This window comes from Aulostomus chinensis, chromosome 12 (genome assembly GCF_037954235.1).
Source record: "Aulostomus chinensis isolate RoL2024-O1b breed Wild chromosome 12, RoL_Achi_v1.0, whole genome shotgun sequence".
Classification (NCBI taxonomy): Eukaryota; Metazoa; Chordata; class Actinopteri; order Syngnathiformes; family Aulostomidae; genus Aulostomus; species Aulostomus chinensis.
The window spans coordinates 8740945-8755143 of NC_141331.1; the positions used below are offsets into that span (position 1 = coordinate 8740945).

The 14199-nt window shown below is 41.3% G+C and overlaps 1 protein-coding gene across 3 annotated transcripts in view; it reads right to left on the bottom strand.

Annotated features, from left to right (window-relative positions):
- erbb4b (erb-b2 receptor tyrosine kinase 4b) overlaps positions 1-14199 on the bottom strand; it is a 275547-nt gene that overhangs the window by 141720 nt on the left and 119628 nt on the right. The gene's annotated exons all lie outside the window — the stretch shown is intronic.

The following is a 14199-nucleotide window of genomic DNA, read 5'->3' on the forward strand; positions in this document are numbered from 1 at the left end:
ATGCTTCAAAACAAACGAAAAAAAAGGAAATGGGTATCGAGACTGACTGATTACCAGGTGCCACTCGGCATACCTCTGCCAATGAGAGCCAAACTCAACATGGAGCGATGGGCGAGGATCCACTTAAATGTGAGCTGGATCTGAAGTCTGGAGCAGAGAGGTACTGCAGAACCTCTGGTCAAACACGGCGAGAGTTTTCAGGTCATCAAATATCAGTCACACAACCGAGATGCCTGTGTCAGAGTGTTATTTCTAGCAGATGTGAAGAGTGATGTGCAGTTGGACTCTTCTATGCTACCAAACCTGTTTTACATTTGGCCTGGGGCGTGTGTGTCTGGTACCACATTGCTGACAAACTTTGCCTGAATGTGTGTTTGTCTATGTATTGACACATTTGCATTCAGGTGATTACAGTATTTGATAGCAAACAGGCCCCCCCCCCCCCCCCCCCCCCACACACACACACACACACACACACAAATGCTCCTTTTGACTTTAGGCAGATCCCAAACAGTTTTGAAGTTTTCCCACAAGGCATTAACTTTGCTCCTCCAGCGTGAGAAGCCTCCTGCTACAACGGGGTGGAGTGAAATGTTTGCTCTTTATATGCTAATAGATGAAACATAAAACCCCTGAGGTGGATCTTATACCAAGTAGTCTGCTAAAGAGAGACGGCCGATAGACCGCGCACTGGGTCAAATGAACATCTAACATCCTAAATTGCTATGTGTGTGTGTTTTTGTGTGTGTTTCTTTGTGTGTGTGTGTGTGTGTGTGTGTGTATGTGTGTCGGGGGGGTGTTTGCTATGAAACACTGTAATCATCTGAATGCAAATGTTTAAATACATAGAAAAACACACACATTCAGACAATCTGTGCCTGCAGAATGGTACCAAAAATGCACGTGCACGCGCGCACACACATACACACACACACGCACACACACACACCCACAGTTCAAGCCAAATGTAGTGGCCTTGAGCTTCTCCTTTTCCAGACAACATGCAGACAAACTTTACTGGTTCTCCGGGATGATTCCCACAATACTTCTATTTAAAAATCAAATTTAACTTATAGGGATCTCGTCTCTGTGTGTTGTTTTCCTTGACCTGCCAGCAGGAGTGGGCGTGGCTCACTCTTCCCATTTCCCCGCCTTCTCTCACCTGTTGGTAATCTGGCCTCCATCTACAATCAACCCCGCAGAGTCAGAACCTGAGATCTTGTGCTCATCACCTGATTATCTGTTTACCTCGGTCTTTTTTTCACCTCGGTTACTTTTGCAGTTATTTCTAATCTTTCACCTCCTTCCTGCTATCTGTTCCCACTTAAAACTTAAAAGCTAATCATCAAAAGACTGTACAATAAAATACTTAAAATTGTGTCAGTGTCTAAAAACAAACTCATACAGGAACAAAAACAATGAAACAAAGGCGTTCAACATTACACACACGCAGAGTTATAGGGAGAGTCTGTACTACTGTACTAATCATTGAAAAGAGCATCAGTCCTTTCACAAATCACACAGCTCTCCCTTTGGAGCCACAGAAGACCTGACAGAAGCTTTTTTTTTTTGGGCAACAGTTTAAGACCAGAGAATAAAGTAGCTGGACAGCCTCCTGGTCAAGATGAGTTTAAAATGCTTGGTAAATGTCAGTCAGAGCTCAGATGTTATTACGCGACAGCGAGGGTCTGAAATATTTCTGCAGCGCCGTGTATGAAGTGTGGCGTTATTCTTTCGGGTTACACCTCCATTCTGGTTAACGTGATATCTCAGAAACCTCTTGAGGGAATTTCTTCAGATTTTGAATAAAAATAAAAATCCACCAGCACCAAAAAAAGATTTTGGTAGGTGGCTGTTACAGGAGGCAGAGATTCTCACAAACTTGAATTGTTGTTCATCGTAAGAGGGTAACTATTTTTTATTTGTTGTTTGTTTTGTTTTTTTCACTTTTTACAATTAACTATACTCACCTCAAGACAAACCTCCTTGTACCATAGAACATTCCAACAAACAAATAAAGCTGGCGATCAGACAAACAAAACACAAGGTAAAATGCAGAGTTCAGCCGAGCGGTCCGGTATTTACAGGGAAACTGATGCAGGAGACCAGCCGATGCTAAATATTACAAGTAACCTTTCACACTCATCTAACGATCTCCACTCACTTTCCTCTCGTTGATTTCGTATCTGCAGGAGTCCCCCGAGAGCCTCCACCATTTGGACTGTACAGTATAAATCACAATTATTTCAGTGGGTACGATATTTACAACGTGTGATCCTGCAAATTGCGGCTATTAAGATCCCTAATAAGACGGTAGGAGGTATCCCATGGCCGGCCCCTCTGGGAACGATCTGTCTTCATAAACGGTGCCTATATAGATGGGGTGGGGTGGGGTGGGGGGCTGATAGACATTCCTCCTGCAAACATCGTGTGTTCTAAACAGACATTCCTGCATCCATGAACACTCACCGTGTCTCTCTTCCCAGCGTGAACCTTCTGACAATCATATTCGAGGTCGGCAGGGTAGTGGGGGTGTTGTGCACATTGCTGAAAGGCTGCTCAAGGGTAGATGTTGGGGGGGGGGTGTTACTAATACTTTCTCCATAAACTTTTTCTTTTTTTTCGTCGTCCAGTTTGAGAAGATGACCTCACATACAAGCCTACTTCACTCGCCTCTGGGCTTCCATCATTTTCCTCCCATTTCTCTCTCTTTCTGTCAGTCTTCCTTCTTTCGCCAGCAGGTGTTGGAATCCACAGCTCAGATTCCACAAACTGAATGAAATTCTTTTTTCTATTTTTGCCCCAAATATGTGTCAACATTCTATCAGTTAAACAAAGACGCCAGTCAAAGTGTTGCTTCATATCCTTCATGCCTACACACCAACCCCCACCCCCCACTCATGTGGGGTCCTACCTATGAATCTTAATCTTGTACCCAAACAGTTGCCATCAATTATCCTGGCTGCTACTGCTAACTCTTCCCCTGCCTCCCATTTTTCCCCATTAAAAAAGCCCTTTTTCCTCTTTGCCGCGACAGAATTGCCTCGCTTGCATGGCCGGGAAATGATTTCTCAGCAGGCTTGTAGACCTGCTGCTTACTACAGGTGGACGGGTATGAGCAGATGCATTTGTGTCTTGCTACGTTTATTGTGTATGTGCACAGGCATATGTATTCCCCGTGTGAGTTGATTGTGCAGTGGGTTATTAATGGTTTATCACAGTCGATTTCCATGCAAGAGGGGTTCACATCTATTCCGGCAGGATAGAGCCCGGCAAGATCAAGACAAGAAAAGAGAAAGAAGAAAATCCAACAATGACAAAACCGAGCACAGTGTGACGAAATACCTCGAAAGACATTCATTTAGGAGTCCTCATCCAGCTAGTACAAGTACTATTACACCCATGCCTACTTTAATAATGGTTTTTGTCAATACTGAGATCATGATTATTGACGTGGTTTGTTGTCGTTCCTCAGCAGAATCCTTGGAACCAAACTGCATCCAAACAGCATAACAGTGTTTTACGTTCCTTGTCGTTCTGAAGGTTCTCTTTTCATCATCTTGGCTCCAGCTGAACTAAACATGCCACAGCCTGCTGAGAGTGACTTTGGGCTTTCAGAGAGTGCACAGCTGGAAAGGAGTGCGCAGGATTTATAATGGGGGGGGGGGGTGATAGATTGATAGTTTTATCGCATTATCTTGTTTCATAATACTTGGAAGGCATTAATTCATTTGAAAATATTATTTTAGCAACTGTCCAGCCAAAACAAGAAAATGTATGTTTTGCACCCCGCAAAACCCAGTAGAAGATTAGAGGAGTGACGCGTGCACCCACTGGCCAGCGAGCATGGGTGCTTTAAAAGGTTTGTTCATGATTCCAAACATATCAAGTTTCTGAATCAGGGAAAAGGAAGTCATTTATCTAAAATGAGTGAGAAGGAAGATGTCCCCACACAGTTTGACGCTTCATTTCCCACCTATCAACAAACTGTTGACAGATTTAGTTTTCCATCATTTTCTAGCCATCTGACCTGAATATGACTGGACAGCAATTACACAGAGTTTGAATTTTAAAAGTTTGAATTAATTCACCATACTTAAGTAAACTGTGACTTTTTTTTTTTGAGGGAACGCAACTCGAAGTAAAGAATTGAGTGGGGAAAAAATGATAAACGCTCCTACAGTACTACCACAGTACTGTGAATATTGAATACTTTTGTCAAGTTAAATGGCTCCGTCACTTCATCCGTGTGGTGTAATCTACATCTTCTTCATCCAGCTGTACGGCTCAGTAATCCACCGACACTTTGATTTAGGCTAAAAGCAAAGATTCTGAGTTCAGCGCTACGGTGAATTTGAGTAACAAAAAAAAGGTGCCTTCATGAACTCCAGATTTATGAGTACGTAAAGGGCAAAATTCATTTTATGGGTGAAGTATCACTTAAATAGGTTCTTCTTTGGCTCAAATGTCACCTTTCCACCCCATTCTCTGAAAATCACTCCAGTGCTTTTAAGCTTATTCCTACTAACCGATAAACAAATGTGAGCTGGGACGGAATCATATTGAATCTTGAGTTTCTTATTTAAAGCAAAACAAAACAAAAAGGATGTACTGTACAAATCTCTTCTCCCAGCCTATCAGATAGTGGTGATTTTTCATTCCGGATATGACATGTTACATGCGTGAGACATATCTGAAGGTGTCGGCATGATAAGATAATTTATTCCATTAAACTGCTGGAACACACTGACAAGCAGAAAGGTTGGACGTTTATGTGCGAGAAATCAAGATGACAAGAAGACACCGCTGCAGGCATTAGGAAACAGTCCTCCCACGATAAATGGCCAGATAGGTACAGCGACCTATATTGTTGTTTAATGGTAATTAGGCCCAAAGGAACATGGGAAATTAAATGATGTCGATATATTCCTAATAGCATCGATGATGAGGTGTCAGGAGGAAGTGGATGGATCCAAGGAACGCTGAACTTTAGCCCAGCAGACCAAATCTGATCCCAGCAGCAAAGTGGATGCTGCTGTTTGGACAGATATTTTAGCAAGACATTAAAAACCACAATTGTCTGCTATTAGTTGACTTTTACAAAGGTGCATAATGAACCCCAAACCTGCATCTTCCCCTTATGCTTACCAAGCGTGTAATGAGTCATATCAAAGGGTCAAAACCAGCGATCTACGGTCATCTGCACTGTTACCTGGATAGCAGTGGCTTAGCTGTTTGAGGTTTCAAAACAGTTCACTAAAATCTAGTTTTAAAATGATTTAAACCGATTAATAAGCAACACAGACACGCATCTGATCAGCACAGTCTATTTAGACAGGCTGATGTGTTTCACCATCCCCATGCGCTGGCCACACTTGGCCACACGTAGAATAAATATATGAATTTTCAACAAAAAAAAATGTACATCTCTCTTATACTAACGTGTTAATTGTGCCATTTAATAATTTTATTCATGTTTTTTATTTTATTTTTCCTCCAGGAGTCTTAGAACAGATGTCACACCTGATCCTGACCGGCGTGGGATGTGAATATCGTGATTTCTGTATTGAAAGACCATGTGTAACTCTGTTATATTAACTGAGGAACCAAATGTAGGAGTTGGTAAAGCATCATTTGCTGATACCTCACATTCGATTGACAGCTAACATCCATCTTCCACTGTGTATAAAGGTCCAGGGAGTGTTGTGTTTGTTTATGACACCAAACACTCTGAAAAGAGCTGATTGTGATTCTGCTGTCCTTGTCACCTTGCATTCCTTTTCATTTGTAACAGGACCACCCTTTTCATCACTCTCTCTCCCTCTCTCACACACACACACACACACACACACACACACACACACACACACCCCTCCCCTCCCCCAGGTCGATTATAATTTGTTTTAAGGCTTAACGGATGAATGTAAATAGCCAGGCACTGGCGCTTAAAAAGATATAACCTAACACACGGACGAGGCCAAGCAATCAGCTGGGATGCAGAGAGTGAATCCAATGTTGTTTGTAATCTATGCTCTTATTAGAGGAGACAAATACATCTTGTAATACAATATTGGACTCAGCAATAAATTACCAAGCAGCAGAGAACTAGAGAGCTGCAGTGGTCCAGCAGGATGGAATGTGCCATCGTTTTGTGTTTTGTGTTTGTCTGTGTGATACTCTCGGTACACGTTTGTACTCCATTAAAAGGAGAAAAGAAGATCCAGATTCAATATTGTCCTCACTTATTTTTCATGAACTTTTTTGCCTGTTTTTTGTCCTTTTTTCTGTCTGTGTGGCACCTAGACGTGGTTCAGGTTGATTCTCATTTTTTTTTTTTTTTTTAATTTGGAAGTCAGTCAAACTACAGTGTTGACAGTTGTAAAAGTAGTTCTGCTTCCATTCAAACTCTGGTATTTGTACTATAAAAGCAAAGCTTACTAGATGACAGCTCGGCGTGGACACAGGTACAACGGACCCCACCCCGGAGCAACAATGAGTCAAGAAGTTCACCGGCCTCTCAACCTACAGAAGCCACTAAAGCTGGAATTCTATGGAATGAGGAACAACTGATGTGAGCTCACAAAAAACAAAATAATGTAAAGCATTTAAAGTACTACTGAATCTCCAAATACAGGGCTGTTGATGACATTTACTTGAACTTTCAGGTGTTAGTAGTATATACAGACCTGCAGTATAGACACAGGAAATGTTTGTCAATGTATAGACAAAGTGCACCACTGCTACAAAGTTCTATTCCAGTGAACCATACTTAAGATTGTTTCTATGGAAACCACAAACAGGAAGACACACAAGTGAATGGCAAATTAAAGAGCATAAGAAAAGGCAACAGGAGAAGTAAATATAATTACCACAATGGTTTTCACTTAATAATCTATATAAAATAGTTAATGTGTGCACATTCATTTGTAAGCAGAATTACATATCTGCTAATTTTCAGTAATTAAGGTAGAAGTATGTGCAGGCTGAAGAAAAAAAGTACTTAATTTTTGCATGTAACACATAACTGCATGTCTTTATATTGCCATTAGCAGAGGTATGGGCTTACTGTGCCCTTCTGTGTTTTGATTTTAAATTTAATTTCTCTCTAAAAGAACAATTTTTGCACCATAAGTGTTTTTTTTTTTCATACTAAGTCTATTGGGGGCATATTTTAATTAGCTGTGAGACAGATAAGCCACCATGCAAAGAATAAAGGAGAGTGGAGGTGTGAGAATGATGAAATTTCAGAGTCAGGAAACTATAAGAAGCCTCCACGTAAACTCCATCATCTGGTGGAATCCAACTGCACGCGTGCACACACACACACACACCTCTTTTCCTTCCATATACTCTGTGCGCAGCTTGCGGGTACATGCGTCTTTGTTAGAATGTGCATATTTGAGTTCAGCTCCTCGGTTACTCATTAATTGTGCACTGGTGGGCTGTTGTGTAATTGTTTCTACTACCACACTGGAAGTAGCTGGCCAAAGGAGCTTAGTATTAATTTTCCCCAGCCACAGCCAAGGGATTAGATGTGCTTTCCCCTGGCAAGGCTGTTTGGCAGCCACACTTATCTGCAGCGACTTACAAGGCTTATTGAACATTAGCGTGCAATTATCTTTGATGGTCTAACTTTCCTTCTGGCTGACAAAACCCAATGATTCTCTGTTAGGGCTTTTCTTAGGACATGACATGAATATCAAGATGCAAAGGAAAGCAGAGAAAATAAAAATGTCATCAAGTTGATGCGAACTCTCAATAAAGCTGACGGTACACAAGAACACGTTCAAAATGCTGATTGATTTTGAAATGCTTGCATCATTCATCATACACGGCGATAGATTACACTGATTGTTTTGCCTCCCGCTTGTCGATATGATCAAACTATATGACGACTATGTTCAAGGAGGTGATATTGCAAATGGTGCTCAGAACCGTTTGTGGTATAGACCTTCAACACCATGAAAGTATTTTAGACATGACATCACATTAAATATGTTTAGAGCAGCATTCAGTAGGTTTTGCTGAAAAGCAGCAGCCTGTTCTGGCTGAAGTTGAACTTCAAATTTGAGGGGGCACCTGCAAAATAAGCATGTCTCTGCAACACAAGTGGGAAAGCCAAAGGAGTGGAACGATGCAGCCACTGCTACGGCGCCAGTATCCGCATTTAAAATTGCTTAAAGCTGCAACTCTGGAGGGAAATTAACCCGCTTGTTCAATGGAAAAGTACTCAAACAGGTAACTTTTCTAAGTAGGTAACCGAGTTGTTGGTTCAATCCTCACATCCCCCAGTGACCATATCCAGGTATCCTTGAACAAGACACTTAACCCTAATTGCTCCTGATGGCCCTGCGATGGACCGGTGACCCGTCCAGGGTGAACCCCGCCTCTCACCCAATGTCAACTAGGATAGGCTCCAGCGCCCATGGCCCTTAATGGTTGAACAGTATAGAAAATGGATGGAAGGACGTTATTTTTTCATGACAGGAAACTTAATCCTTAATAATCTTTTAAACGTAGCGATGCTCTACATGGATGATGATAGAGGTGATGAGACACAAGACGCTGACATATCATCTGTAAATTTGACAGTGAACAGATCTGAACGACAAGATAGGAAAAGAGAGGAACTGGAACATGCTAACGGTCAACTATCACATAAAAAAAATATTTGAAAGACAAAATAAAACAAAAACAAAAAAAACTAAGAAAAACATGACAATAAGACAAATAATAAACACCAATGATTATAATTTCCCTCAACTGGAATTCCCAGTTAGCTCGTACATGAAGGCAGCACGACAAGCTAACAGGAGTTGCAGGAGTAGTCCAGTCAGATGCAGGATCAGGGAGTTCAGAGCTCAGAGGAGGAATGAAGGAAACACAATATTCTTTATTCTTAAGTCAATTTAATCAAAATTATGTTGAAACTGCTGCATAATAATTTACTGTAGCTCAACAACACCCCCCCCCCCCACACACACACACACACACACACTTCATATGGCCTTGGGATTAATGAAAGAACTGACACATTAGAAGGACTTGTGAAATAGAAAACGGCCATATAAGAGTGCTGAAAACTGATTAGGAACTGGAGGAAAAAAGGCAGGATAAAGAGAAAATATCCCAAATTAAAGCTGTAATCAGGTGAAAACATCCAAAACCACCTAAAATACCCGTTTCAGTTATATGGTAATAAATTGCGGTTGTGCTTTCCAAGTGTATCATTCCCTATTTATAAGCACTACACAATGCATGTTTCACAACGTATCATGATGTCCTTTGAATGTGGCGCGTAATTAATGCATTCCACTATATTTAATTTATATTTATAGTGCTCCATATGCAAATTACATGTTGGAGTAGAACCCCAAGGTAATATTTATAATTTAGCCTTTAGTCTGTCTACAAACTGTCTAGGGCCAGATGACACTTTGATGTGCTCAATTTTATTAATTGCATTAGAGACATCACTTCATTTCCCCACGTTTACGGCCTTGTGCAGACGCGGTATGAGGAGGACGTCTGAGTGATCTGATCACAAGTGGACGGCATCAGTTCAAGCTTAAAAATTCATCCCCACATGCATCTCCAGCAACCACTTATCAATTTCACACCTGCTGCTTAACATGCAAATACATACTTATATCATTTCTCTTTTTACGCAGACGGGCTCTTGTTTTTAGTTAAATTTTCTCAGCACAACACAGCGACTCCAGCAACGGTCTGGAGGCTGTAACAGCCGCATGCAGGTATGCAACACGAATGGTGCAGAATTAAAATACAGAATCGTCTTGATTTTTTTGCAGTGGATTGTGTGGACCAACACATTCATTAATTTAGAATATTGACATTTAAATACCATTGAAGGAAATAACATCTTGTCTAGATTATTAAATTGATGCAGACAGAAGGAGAGAAATCATTCGCTGGGTGAGCTATAGATTGATTTTAACAAAAGAGACAGAGAGCAGTGCAGAAATGTTTTCCCATGCTGAGTCGGTCAGACACAGAAAGCAGCAGAGGGAGAAATCAAAACAATAGACTGGGTCTACGTCCTTGGTGAGTTCAAGGCAAACCAAATCACTCAATACACTCCAAAATGGAGGACGGAGACAAAAACAAGTACACTTTTGAAAGGTATTTGGGAATTGTTACCTCAAAAAGTAAAACATTGGTCTTCAAGGAGGCGGAGGTACAACTTTTCACTGGTAGAAAATGAAAAGAAGGGTACAAAGTTGTCTGTCAAAAGGGTCCAAAAGCATTTGCACCCTTTTAGCTACACACTTGCACCTCTAATTTGAATTCAGCCTGAATATCTCTGTGGACTTTATGAAATGATCAGACATTGAGTTGCTGCTATCGGTACGCAAAAGTATGCTCCCACTTTCACAGACGACATCTGTTGATTGGGTGGTCCGTCATCGTGGCCCGGGTCACATTTGTGTTCACACTAATTAAAGAATGTGGGCAAAATCATCTCCGGCTGTGATCAGTTCAATACGGTGCGTGTTTGTGCCTGTGCCCAGAGCTGTCTGCTAGCGATCACCTCACTCCGGTTTCACCAGGTCCATTAAGTTCATTTCATCTTTTCTGTTTAACAATCATTAATAACATGTCTATCAGTCATGAATAAGAGCGGCTGCTGTCACCGCGACACAATCTGACCTGTGATGTCGGTCTCGTCCAGGTTGTCACCAGTGGTAAAAACCTGCAAAGGGGTCTTTAGTTTGACCCTTGCGGCGATAAATTGACATAACATTTAAAATCCCCTGCGTCCTCTGCACAGCACTTTACTACACATGATCCTGAGCTGGTTTCAGATGCTGCTAATAGTTTTATCAGTGCTGGAATCAGTTTCCTTTCGCCTTGATTACATCAGAGCCCCCAGATACCACCAATTAGGCATGACTCTACTCCCCTTTAGATCACTTAATTCCCTTGCACCTCTCCCTCTCTTTGACTGAGTGGGAGTGAACAAGGGAGAAGATCGATTCTCTCTGTCTCACCAACAGTCAATACCTGGTCAATAGTGAGAAAGAGAGAGGAGGAACTCGGCTGATGATTGAGGAGATGTTGTCACACCTGATCTTCTCTTTATGTCTCGCTCACCTGGGGCCCTGTGATAACACTGGTATTGACTCCAGCACTGTTGGCTAATTCAATAAAGGCAGACATGTAGCTAAAATCAAAGGTAATTACATTAAGTTGTTTTTAGCTTGCAGATGTTAAAATACTTAAACCTAAGTGAGTGTTTATAAAAGCTGTCAGCGGCAGTATTGTAGCCTAATGACCTGTCTCAGTATGCCAGCTCATTGCATCTTGCCCGCACACACACAAGACACACACACACAGGTGACCTGCAGAGGTTTATGACCAATGACCCTTTTGATGTAAATGGATTGAATCATTAACTACAGTCTGACTGTCAGCAGAAAAAGTGAAGAGAATGACCCCTCACTGACACCGGAGTATTCCGACCTACTGGGCGCACACACACACACACACACACACACACACACACACACACACACACACACACACACACACACACACACACACACACACACACACACACACACACACATTCCACAAACTCTTTGCAGTTTCACATGACCTCTGGTGCTACTTAATACAGGCGCAGTTTCTTACCCATCAGACTTGATGCTCTGATGAGTTTTAAGTCAGTCAAAATAGAAGCTACATCTAAATTCTTACAGTAAAATGAGGACAATCACTGGGCTGTTTTCACATTTCATAAATTGTCCAGGATTCAATTTACAGCTATCCCCCAAATCAAGGTGGTAGATGGAAAGTCAGGCTTTCTACAAGTTTTAATCTGCTGTGTGAGAAGACATAATGAATGTGAAAATTAATTGGGTGCAGGGTTCAATCTATATTATCAAGAGATACAGACTGTTATTTCTAATTCATCACAATATTACCAAAACAACTCAGAGGTTTATCTTTTACACAGAAGATTGGTCAAGATTTTAGCCATACATTTAGGATTCGTGCACATTAAGGGTTGTTCTCATCCCAGATTGTTAAATAGCGATGTTTGGCTACACAACACAGATGTGCAGAACACTTTTTTGTACCTGTTTGTGATGCGTCCGGCCGACAATGTCAGCACCTCAGCCCCTGTGTTTAGTGGCACATGTGAAAACGTGATGTAATGAAATATGTGGTTTAATGCAAACCATTAGCGTTCTCGAACCATTTGGGGTATGTTGTCCCTTAACCTAACCAGATATGAGCTGCTACGTGAATGAAATGTGATTATTCGTTCCACCCAGGAGGGATTGCTTTTGGCGGCATGTGTCTTTTTGACTGTCAACATAAATGCGTAAAAAAGGGTGAAGCTGATTTTCCACCAACCACGGTGGAATCGGAAAAAGGATTAACCGATAAGAAAAAAAAACTGGGGGGCAGAGGAGCCACAGGGTGCAAGGGCCCGCTCATTGCCATGTTTAGGGCTAAGGGTTGGAATTCACCTTAAGTGTTTTCTCGGTAAAAATGATTTTGGATATCATGCAGCCGCTGTTACAACTGCAAATGAGAAACTTGTACCTGCCAGGTACAAAACTATTGCAATGTTTGTCAAAAACATACATTTGAAACTGGATTTATTCATCCACTGTGATTTGGGATTTCCATCTTTGCTCTGGTCATTATTACTGCTGTCACTAGATGGCATCTGTCACTTATATTCCCGTGTGTGTTGTGTGTTTAAAATCTATCTGGTGGCTTTTCTTGGGAGGACAGTCTCACAGAATGATTAGAAAGAACAAAAATGACTTGGCAGACTGTGCAAGACAAACATAGCCATGCACTGATGCAAGACCAAGAGATTGTTGAGCAATAACTTCTCCACAGCACACACAAGTTATGCTTCCTGACACATAATTTGATTTTAATGAACAACAAGTCACAAAGAATGAAGCTCAAAAAGCCTGTTTCCATCAGCGTCCATCTGCAGAGCCGGGCTAATAATGAAGTGCTTGGCACATAGCACCTGGGCAGGGAGAAGAGGATGCGTGCATTTAGTCAATTACAAGCACACAGCCTTCTCTCCAAAGTGCTTGTATAAATTAAAATTAACAAATGAGCTCATGCTTGTCTTCCCTCTATGTAAACTTGTAAAGTTTTTTTCCCCCATCACTTAAGAAGTTATATTCTCCAAAACATCAACAAATAGGACAAACAGCAGGTTCCAATTTGAACTATTAATAACTGTATTTCTTTTTTGATTGTACTATTCATAGAACGCAAGAACTGAAATATCTCTAGGGATGGTACAGACACTGTGGTACCTCAGATAATGTCATTTCATCTCAAAATTTAGAAAATGCGAATGTTAACACGCTAAAACAAGACAGTGAAGATAGCCAATATTACAAACTAAATAGCGGAATTCCCTGACATTGTTCTACTTCCAGAACCGCAGTCGTAGTACTGGCAGTGAACTCAATTGGTGGTCAAAACAGGCCTTCAGTCAAAGGAGGCAGCTGCACTGCAATATTTTTTACACACAAAGTTAAATTCGACTGCGTAATCTGCTAGCATTTATAGTTAAAAAGCTCCAGCGATACTAGTTCCACTGGAAGGCGGCTCAGAAGGGTACAGATGACTTGTACTTCTACCTTAATGGTACTCAAAGCTCTTTACAGTGTTACCCCATCCACTGAGTCACTCACAGTGGAGGCTGTCATGGAAGCTGCCAGCCAGCTTATTAGGAGAACTTGGAGACCTCAGTGTTCTAGCCGAGGAACACTGTGATATGGCCTCTGGAGGAACCCCTGGTAGAACCCATTTTTCTCCTTTTTCATTTTCACACTTCAACATGATGATTTTGGCTCCCTACTAAAAGTTCAAAGTTCTGATTAAAACATTCAACAGCGCACTTGCCATTTCTAAAATGTATTCTTTAATATCATCTCTTTTTTGCTCCACAAGTATGTTTTAATCTTGTTTCTATGCCTCTCCGTCTTTAATTTGTTAAACATCCACTGGGACCCGAGGATGAAGTGAGAGGATTTTGGCAGTCAAAGGTCAAGTTCACTGTGACCTTACATGTGCGCAATACCTGCCCCATTCACATTCACACAATATATTACAAAGCTCTTCTGGGAATTTCTTAAAATTTGGCAAAAATGTTCCCTGGGACTCAAGGAGCTCCGTGAGCCGAAAAAA